General features: G+C 44.2%; 1 pseudogene; it reads right to left on the bottom strand.

Annotated features, from left to right (window-relative positions):
* Positions 1–4,900: 4,900 nt before the first annotated feature.
* Positions 4,901–9,626, bottom strand: LOC139054837 (uncharacterized; annotated as a pseudogene).
* Positions 9,627–11,039: the final 1,413 nt, after the last annotated feature.

Here is an 11,039-nt window from a genome sequence, read left to right as displayed (position 1 = left end):
GTTTTACAACTGAAGCTAGTCTAGTAACGTCGGCTCTCCTCCCTGCACTCGTATGTGGGGACTCCGATTTTTCCTAGCGACAGCTTGGAAAGGTAGCGTTTGAGCTGCGAATTAGTGCAATTCATGTGCTATGTCTGGGATTTCTGCGATATTAGATGACTCACGGTCGCCGGGCTACCACTCTGCTCTATTCTGGTGCAAAAATAACTTTGGGAAGCAAGCATGAAGCGCATCTTCAATCGCGACGACTTCGTGGACACCGCCGCTGCGATATCGGAGAAGCGTCCATTTTGTATTGCCTTGACAAAGAAAAAGGACTTGATGCCATCGCGTGTATGTTCGGAATGTTTTGTTCCCAGCGAGCGTTCGGCGACGAACTCGGAACTGGACACCCATGATCAAACGGATATGAAAGAAAGCTGCGTAATCGAATCGGTCAACTATTGCGAATGAAGCTATGTTTTCGTGCACGCAGATTAAACTGACCTTTTGAAACGTGTTCTAAGATTATCATCCTTGGCAACCAACGTTGTGGCTGAAATTGACCGATGACGTATTATTTATGAAGACATACGTGCCGACTAAGAAATGCTGTGTGCTTTTCCATTCTTTAATCAAAGCCATGCCTACCGTGTGCCGACCGGCCCCTAGTTCACACGGCATCTCCCATGCTTCCGAATCTCGCCGGGAAGCTGTCGATGCCCTCATCGCGCGCTGTATTACTACAGAAAATAAAGTTGTTGTTGCAAATAGTAGTTATTGGTTTTTCAGCTCTCTCGAGTAGGCGAGGTGCCCTTGAACGCACAGGCACCATTCGAGACCTAAGTGCTCTTTGAACGCGTCGCGTGCGTCTGGTTGATCGTGGCGCATTGGCAGCTACTGTCATCAGCTCATTTTATCCATGTTAACAGCTCTTTCGATCGAGTTATTTTACCGTTCTTTATTTTGTAAAACTTGATACCCAGGTGCCAGATAAACAATGTTTAGACAATCGTACCGCAAAAAGTGTAGAACCACGATAGCTAGCAAGAAGTGCTTCATCGGAGCTTCGCAGTTACCTGGATTGGGACGTACGCTGGCGCAGCACACCGCATGACACATGCAGGCATATCTGATTGTTGTCGCCTGCGTGAAACCTTAATACAGCTCAAGGCTAGCCATAACATAATAACACGTTACATGTGTACGTTACGTATCGACAATGTTCAGACTTGACTCGCCTTTATTTCGATCGCGGGGAGAGCTGCGGAAGCGCCTATAGGCGCGTCGCCGTTCGATATTGCGGCGACGCGCCGAAGCTATATCGAAGCTGAAAGCTTAGTGACGAAACCCTAAGAAGTTTTCCAATCCAAACAACTGGTTGACACCTCTGGGGAAGGCGCGAATACATGTCAGTCGTCAACAGCACGTTCGCCGTGTACAGTCCAGCGCGATCCCACATACCAGCATTGCGCCGCACGATAAACGGCGCTGCGATCGCAAAATGGTGGCGCCCTCAATACAACCGTGTATATCATAGTTTCGTATTAGTATAACTAGAACGAAATCTGTCGCTGCGATCGTTCAACCACCATAGGAATGATGGGAAGTACAGGCTTCGGATTGGCATTCTGTTGACTGGCGAACTAGTCTACATGTACTTTTTCGGCAGTTTTGGTTTCGCTCCAAGCGCAATTGCTCTAATCCGCCCCGCGGCAGTGCGGCGCAAAGCTCTCTTTCCCTTTGCTCTGTAGTCGTTTCTGCGGTCGACCAGCGGCTAGGTCGCTGTTTGTGTCGCGGCGTTGTAACGAAGCCCTGACGAGAAAGATCGACATCGTAAACGATGAGAGAACGTGTTTCGACTGCTTGGCCTTGCTTTGTTAAGCGTTACATGTTTTGTCAAACTTTAGAACAGCAAAAAAAAACGTACCACTGATACAAGCACGATACAACCCACATGTTCTGCGCTTAGAACATTTAAGCCGCGTAGAAAACGTGGCGAGTCTCGCTTGATTTAAAGTGCGTTGCCGTTCTGCATCTAGTGACGCTTTCTTGTGGGATAACTGATCGTGCCAGCGAGTTCGACCCCCGTTGACTGAATTGTTCTTTTTTTTGCTTTTGTCGTTGTCTGGTTTGCGCTTGCTTTTGCACGAGCCCATCGAAATTCGTGTCAGCTACGTTCGCTTTGTTGCGTGCTGGGTGATGGCCTGTGGGTGTTAGAGCATAAGTTTCTGGCGCTCTGCATGCACAATTATTTCACTAGCAGCTTTCGTTTATGTCAGCTTGCGATTGGGCCCAGTTAATTTCCTGCCTGGGTTACTAACAGTGCCACGGCACTGACGAATAAAATTTTGCATCTGATAACCGAAAAAGAAAATGGCGCATTTCAGATGTAGTTGAAAAGAAAAAAAACAGCACTATTGTAATAATCTCGACTTTCCTTGCTCTAAAATAATTGGGGCATTGTAAAACATGGCAATGTTTGGGGTAGTTGTGCTGTCACTGCAACTGAAGTTGGCTAACGCCTGCATGAAATTTACTCTTTATGCTTTTGACTTTGCAGATTAGTGTTAAGATAAATACAGTGTGTGTGGCAGCTTGAAGCAGAGTGGGAATTCATAATTGTACACTAGAAGCAGCGTGTATACAAGTAGGTTTAGTTATTTTTTAATGTTTCTAGAGCTTACATCACATTGACAGATGAAGGAATCACAGCAAAAGAAAAATGTACAAACAACCTCAGCTGTTCGGTTTGCTTGTGGAACACATTAGTAAGATATAATCAGGAAGTGGAGACTGACTAATACCCCTGTCACAGGGACCCGGCTAAAGTCCTTTTAACTCCCTTCCACCAAGGACGTCTTTATCTCGAGGGAGATGCGCGCCGTGTCATACGGCAGTCCTTTAGCAAAGGAAGTTTAAGGACGCTCCTAGCCAAAGATCGCCCTTGCAGACTGAAAGGAGTGCTCTTGTTCCCAGCGTGCTTGAATTTCTAGTCAAGAAATCACCCTCATTTTCATTCATTTCACTTTTACCAGCAATTATACTTGTTTTTATTGCATATAATATAGTATTTGAGCACTAACAAAGATATTTGAGTTGAGCAGCTACATTTGACTCTCGAACCGGGCGTTCTCGGAATTTTTTGTCATTAATATAGATGACATTTTTAAAATGCAATGCATAAATAATTGTATTTTGTAAGAAAAGACAAGTAACCAAAAATTTTTAGCGATATATAACGTGTTCCTTTCATGACTGCGTACGAGGTGAGCAGCGCCTAATGGGCCCCCAGCGGCAACTTTCAAAAGCTCGCTTATAAGCCGTGTGACACGGAGCCAACTCCTTTGAGGTGAAACTCTCTTGCGGTCCTTTAAGGGAAGGAAGTTTGAAGGTTATCCGAGTTGCTTGAGTAACACGGGTATGTACACGGGAATGTACTGTAACCCCAAAAGGCGTTTGTGAAAAACACGCTTACATTCCTAACGTCTGCCGGCACTTGCGCTCATGCACTGTTTTAAAGAAAATTACAGAAATCACAAGGACACGTGATATAGTAGAACAAGAGCATGATACCCGATAGCACTACTGCCAACATTTACAAGTGTAACAATTACAGCATTCAAACTTGACAACCTTCAAAACAGACAGAACTTGCAATTCTGATTAGCATACAGGTATATTAGCTATATTACCATAGCTTGTGGTTCATTAACCATGTTGGGCATGACCACATTTTGCCAATTTCTTTTCTCCAGCCTTGCACAAGTACATTTCTATATGTGGCACACCTCAGGATCCCTTTTTTCATTTTAGCAAAAGCCTGTCGAATAACGAGGAAGTAGTTCAGATGTTTGCATTTGGGACACAAGTGAGGCCTCTTTTGCATAGGTATGTGGATACCAGCCTAATGTGGCTCATAACAGCTTGCCTATTTTTGTAGACAGCTGTGCACTTCGTTCTGGCCATGGTACCTGTAGAAATTTTGGTGCCACTGTTTTTTTTCGATGTGGCTATTGCCTGACTTGCAATTTTATTATATTCTGAGGAAAGGGCACTTGCACAAAGCATGCATGCTAGCAGTCTTAGCAGTCCATAGAAAATGTTCCATTACCAGACAGATGGTGGCAATGATTAAGTAAGAGGGTAATAGCAGCTGGCCTTAATGTAACAAAATCGCGACAGCAGTAGCCGTGTTTATTTGTACAACTTGTGTGCATTTAAAGAGAAAATAAAATTTTGCATAAATGCGGCCTATGTATTGTTTGGTTAGATGCCCCTAAGTGCTTGGTATAAAATTTGGCTTAGCTTATTGAAATGTATGTTGGCTCTAATGCAATATCTGCTTAGTCACACGAAATTATCTGCTTGGATTACCGTATAGAAGGCTACATCACAGGAAACAAAAAGCAAGCCATGAGTAGTATTTGAACATTAAATGACGCCGGAGGCAACATTCTGACAAAATGACTTCATCATCGTCAGGGCAACAACTACTTAGGTGCATTTCCATGTATGTGTAGGTAATTCTTTTCCACCCTCAGTAGGGGGAAGAGAATAAGCCGGTGTGCGGTTCGTAAAAAAAAAGATAGACTTGAAATCAAAGGCAACAGTTAGAGATATAGAATTATAAAAAGGGGAACAATTTTCTTTCAACAAGCTCTTTCAAAAAATGGAGATAAAAATCGGAATCTGAAAAGAACTTGCACGCATAGGTAGACAAGTGCAGCCAATTGAGTGTGCATGGTTAATTACACTACATTTATTCATATAATCTCTAAGGAAATGAAAGCAGGGGGAATACAGGATGTGGGAGGGGAGATGATGTGATCAAAGAAATGGAGCTCTAGCTGTTTGTGTTCTGTTAGGATTAGAAATGATAGCTGCAAGCGAAGAGCATGTATAGACATCCAGTTCAAAAATGCAAAAAAAAATTAAGGCACTACATACCACAGAAATGGTAACAGTATGAAAAAAGTAAAAAAAGTATTAGGCTGTGTGGGATGTTGAGGTGGTCGAGGATGCCCTGTGCCAAAGTACACAAGTATACAGAGCAAATAGAAGAACTAAATCACTGTTGGGGTTATGAACAGCCCTGGCATAACCAGGTGCACGACCACAAAAACATAGTAATGCTAATAGTAGTCAGTATGAGGAAATAATTAATGCTACTGCTTATATTTACACTACTAGTTTACTAGCTACCATGCAAGCACCTTTCTCGTCCTCTATTGAGGAAGGGGGAGAGCCTACAAGTGTTGAGGATTGGGCAAGTTGGTATTGCATTCTGAAACTGATACAGCGCAACAAGGAAATGAACAGCCGAGCTGGCCACACGATGGAACGGAGTGCTGCTTACTTCCTACTGTTTTGAAGACAGCATACTGTTCCTTCATTTGGCCAGCTCGGATGCTTCTTAATGTCATTGTTGTGCTGTACCAGCTTGAGGGGAGATCTATGCATACATGAAAGTACTGCTCAAGAAAGTTGCTACGCTGATGAAGACCCTTTGTCGATATTTTGTTTCTAATGAGATTTCTTGTCCGACTACTGCTCATTGCTTCAAGCCTCGACGCTTGTGAGAATTTCTCTCCTGTGTTTGTAAACTTCTGTCCTGTTGAATCTACCCATAGGTGTATAAGACACACATGGAGGCCATGTTTTGATGCCAGGTATATAAGGAATTGCTCATTGCAAACGCAAAAAAAGCATGCATTCGACAGGCATCATTGCACATTTGTTTGCGAGGTTGAGTAATTACCGCTAACAAATGCTCTCCTACATTTTAGCACAACATTTACATTAGGTATGGTTGAATGTTACCACTGCAATGATCGAAATGAAATAGCTGCTGCTATGGGAAATCAATCTGTAACCTTCAAGGAATGTCGGACTCTACAGTTGCCTCTGCTTATGCTAATTATGCACCACTTCAGTGGCTTGAGAGGTTGAGCAAAAAAGCTTCAAATGACTTCAGGTAAGTTAATTTAATGTACAGTGACATTCATGTGTCTGGCAAAGACTGCATATGTAAGGTACAGCCAGAGATTTTGTAAAGATTGCTGGGATTGTTATGGATTGTTAGTTCAAATAGGGTGTACTTATTCAGACATACCTGAGCCTGTGCTGGTGCTATAGCAGGTATTGTATAATACACATATTGTGGTAATTGAAGAGCTACTAGAACAAACCGGGCAATAGAGGAAGGACATACATATGAGCCATTGGAACTATACATTGAAAGAAATGGCAAACAGAAAGAAGTGGACAGAAGTGTACAAACGACGAAAACTAGAATGCGGCAATGAAATCACGAACAAAAAGCCACTGAAACCATGAACAAGAACTGTGACAGTGAGACAAAGATACAAGTGTCAACAACAGGAATGTACACATGCTTGCACAAAAGGGTAATTGTTTGATTGATCATCTACAAATATACGAACTGGTTATTAAAGGCTAGCACACCATGTAAAGCATTCTATGTTGCAATTGCTCAAGAAAGGAAACTGTTTAAAGGTGTTGGTGTGGGACAAGTGAAACCTGAGGATAATAAGGACTAGGTGACCATGTGTCGAAGATGAAGCGGCAAAATGTGAGTAATCATCATTTGAAAGACTGAACAACAGTGCTATATAATTACTGAAATACAGAAAGTTAGAAGAAATGAATAAAATACATACATTGACAGTACAAATGTGAAGCTCTAGTACTAAATACTTTTCTCGCTCTAGCCTGCCTTAAGTTCTTCCAGCAGATGTGCTACTAATTGTGTCATCACCTCTTAGATAGAACCTGTAGTGGCACTCTGACGTCACTGAAGTCTTGAATTGTGTATCTTAGATAGAGCGCACGTGCTTGTGTGTGTGTGTGTGTGTGTGTGTGTGTGTGTGTGTGTGTGTGTGTGTGTGTGTGTGTGTGTGTGTGTGTGTGTGTGTGTGTGTGTGTGTGTGTGTGTGTGTGTGTGTGTGTGTGTGATGTCACTGATTAGTGGCACTGTATAGGTATATAAGACGGCCACGTAAGTGCCTTGTGGTTCTCTGAAGGTTTTTTCTGCGGAAGCCGTCCATTTCCACTTAACATTCTCAGCTAGGAAGTCATAATCGTTTAAGCTGTGCAGACATGTTCGGCACGAATTTCCCATAGACATTTAACAAGCCTAAGTAGGCGCGTAGTTCGTTCTTGTTTATTGGCGTTGGTGCTTCCTTGATAGCGCGCACCTTGTCTTCTGAAGGACGGATTCCTCTGTCATCAATTACGTGACCAAATAGGTCACCGCCTTCGCAAAAAACTTGCATTTCTCCTTGCGCAATTTCACACCCCGTTCCTTGAACCGTGTCAGCACAGCTTCGACCTTATTATAGCATTCTTCCATTGTTTCTCCTGCTATGAACACGTCATCAAGATAACATGAAACTCTGTCTAAACTCTTTGACATGTCATCCATCACTGCTTGGAAAATAGACGGAGCACTTGTTATTCCGCACGGCATACGAGTGTATCGAAAAAGGCCTAGGTGGGTGTTCACAGTTACCAAAGGTTGCGAATCAGGGTGCAGTTGTAACTGTTGGTACGCTGTAGAAAGGTCAAGAACAGTAAAACATTTGCATCCGTGCAGCGTTACAAAAGCATCTTCGAACTTTGGCAAAGGGTAATAATCGGTTCTCAGACAACGGTTTACAGTCACTTTGTAGTCTCCGCATATGCGAACTTTGTTGTTAGCCTTGGGACGACTACTACGGGCATAGCCCAATCGCTTTGCTGTACAGGCACCAGTACTCCCGATTCCACTAGTGAATGCAATTCCTGTGCTACGGCGTCCCTGAGTGCAAATGGCACAGGTCGAAGCTTACAGAAAACAGGTGTACTGCTGTCTTTTAGCACTAAGTTCACCGATGTGTCAAGTATCAGTCCTAATGCCGGCTCAAACACTTCCGAAAATTTTTCGATGACAGCGGCTGATTTATCAAAACCGATATTACACACGCTCGTTCAATCCAGCTTCAAAGCCTCTAGCCAATTGCGTCCCAACAACAAAGTGTCACACATTTGTGGTGTTGGGCTACAATTAAAGACAAGGTCGCTTTTTGGCCATTGTGCTCTACACGCACCGTTAACTTGCCTGTAATTGCCAGCGGGACACCTCCGTACGTTTTTAGCCGTAAACTACAACTTTCTAGAGGTAAATAAGACCAATATTGCCGGTACATCTTTTCTGGTACGATAGACACAGATGCTCTTGTGTCAACTTGCATTTTTACATTCCTACCTGCCACCCTAACTTTCACAATGTAGCTACCGTCATTGCTGTTACATGAAAAAATATGGCTTAGCAAAATATCGTCCTCACCACTTATACTGTCCGAGTCACAGGAGCCTTCTAAACCAGTGCTCTCTTTAAGGGCGTGTGCTGAACCTGGCGTCGTTCTGCAGACCCTTGCCAGGTGTCCCACCTTTTTGCAGGCCCGGCATCGATATTTGCGAAAGGGGCAGGTTGCGGCGGTATGCGTTGATCAGCAACGGAAACAGTCAGTTGATTCGGCTTGCCGCTCCGTGTTTTTGCTCGCTGCCCGTCTTGTCCATGCGGTGGCCTCGGGTTTTCTTTGTTGGGGTTGCTGGACCAAGTTCACCTTGCTGAGGTCTTTAGGATGAATCTTCTTTGTTTCGGTGCGAGCGAGTTCCCCGCTTTTGGCCAGGTCATAAGCAGCTTGGAACGTCAGGGTGCTCTTCTTGAGGAGCTCAGCTTGTGCTGTTTCGTTTCTCAGACCGGCCACGAACCGATCACGCAAAGCGTCATCCAGGAATTGCCCGAACTCACAGGATGCAGCCAACCTTTTCAGTTCTAATGCAAACGTAGTAACTGGTTCGTATTCTTGCTGCGACCTACGGTTGAACCGGAACCTTTCCGCTAGCACCAAGGGCTTCGGTGAATAGTCCCCCTTGAGAGCCCTGACCAGTTCGTCGTATGTTTTGGCTTCGGGCTTCACTGGGGCCAACAAATTCTTCAACGTGCGGTAGGTCTGTTTTCCGATGGCCGTCACAAAAGCGGATACCTTCAAGTCGTCGCTGAGCTGGGTGGCCCGGATGTACTTGTGGGATGTCGCGTCTTGCGAAGGACGAATCTCGACATAAAAACGTAAGGCTTCTTTATTCGACTAACGATGGCAGCGGACGGGCATACCAACGCTACGTTCGTCCCAGTAGCGGAAGGTAGAAGACGGCCTTTCTCAGCCAGGCAGCCTGTTTTTATAGCCACCGTCGGTGACGCATACCTCGCGTGACGTGGCGGTGGCGCTATGTTTTATCGGCCATGCAGTCCAGCGTGCAGCTGTGTTATGCTGGGCCAGATGATAAGACGGATGGTGCGCAGAAATATGCGCGGAGTGTGTCGCCACATACTGTTCAAAGCGTTCCACATAAGATTCGAAGTCTTCGTCTCCCTCCTTCGTGAACGGTTCGAAGCGGCCGAAGGAAGCCATGCTGTGGTAGTCCACCTAGACGCCTGCTGTTCCCAAACTGCTGGAGCCGCAACCATCGCTTCAGCCATGGCCTGGTTATCATCCGCTATGAGAGTCCCACCCTCGTCGGCATTGTTGTGTCTTCAAGTACGCAGCAGCCTCCTTGCAAGAACACATGTTTATTGCCACTTGCAATACAACAGAAAAGAACCACAAGGCACTTACGTGGCCGTCTTATATAGCTATACAGTGCCACTAATCAGTGACATCACAGACACACACACACACACATGCACGTGCGCTCCATCTAAGATTCACAATTCAAGACCTCAGTGACGTCAGAGTGCCACTACAGGTTCTATCTAAGAGGTGATGACACAACACTAATAACCGTGCTACAAGTGGACAGATCTGTAAGCTTGACCACAATGATCACACTGGAGAGGCTAGATTGCAAAGCATACTTATAGTGAGCAAGAAATGCGGACCAGTTCTTATTCTAGGGGCACTTTTCACATGCTACATACAGCAACATAAATGAGATATCAGAACTGTGTTCTTAAATAGGTGAACACTTCTGTAATTTATTACAGCATCGTGACAAGCATGTAGTATATTGCACAGTACACCGGCTCAGCACGAGTAAAGCATTTTCAGATATTCATAAAGTCATGGTAAAATACCGTAGCTACAAGTAAGCAAAATGGGCCAAACAGTGTAGGTAAAACATCGATAGAACAGTTGTCTTGCAAAAGACCCAAGAACTGCAGACCCAAGGAAATTGTAAGGGACGAGCAACATCTGTCACTGTGTTCCTATGTCAAAGACACCCACATTTGCAATTGTAGTGAATATCACAGTTGGGCTCATTTGATCGGTGTCACCAAAGTGTAATGGAACATCAGATCCTACAAGAAAACAGGAATGGCGAACTCGTAACACTGATTTAAACACTTTGCACCTCACACCAAGAAGACAACACGAAAAAAAGGAGCCATGAGCGAAAGCACTGCAATGCAGTCTGCAGACCTATTTTAAGTCGGCAGGGTAAAATGAAAGCAGACTGTAAATGTACATTGTTGTTGTATGTGCCTGTGCGCTGGCATATTTTTGTAAATGTCATGAGTGTAGGAAAAATTGATGATGGGCAACCTAAAAAGGTTTTCAACTTTTTACACAAAACAAGAACATTACACCCTGCACAACCTACATCACATCGAAATGGTGGTAGAAGTGTTGTGAAGGGGCACCTAGGGGTAATATGCATCGGTGATATGTAGTGAAGCTGTGACATTCATGCAGAGTACATGAAACATACATGCAACAGGCACTGAAAGGGCACCTTTGGAGCACGCATTACGTGTAATGAAATTACAGGTAGTGTTCAATACTACAACGATTTATCTGCATATGTGTGAAGTAGCCTGTGCTGTAACTGATTCCTGGTGGGTCACATGGGCATTGCCTAACACTCCACAGTAATACATGCACATGTATGCAAAGGAAATTGTCACTGTGACATCAAATCACATTTTCTGTCGTGTGTTTAGCTGGAATAAAGAGGTGTCATCTGTCACAGACGAGTGTATTGTTTTGTGAAAT

The sequence above is a fragment of the Dermacentor albipictus genome, chromosome 1 (genome assembly GCF_038994185.2).
Source record: "Dermacentor albipictus isolate Rhodes 1998 colony chromosome 1, USDA_Dalb.pri_finalv2, whole genome shotgun sequence".
Classification (NCBI taxonomy): Eukaryota; Metazoa; Arthropoda; class Arachnida; order Ixodida; family Ixodidae; genus Dermacentor; species Dermacentor albipictus.
Note: the sequence above shows the minus strand (reverse complement) of the source record. Positions and strands in the feature narration are given on the sequence as shown.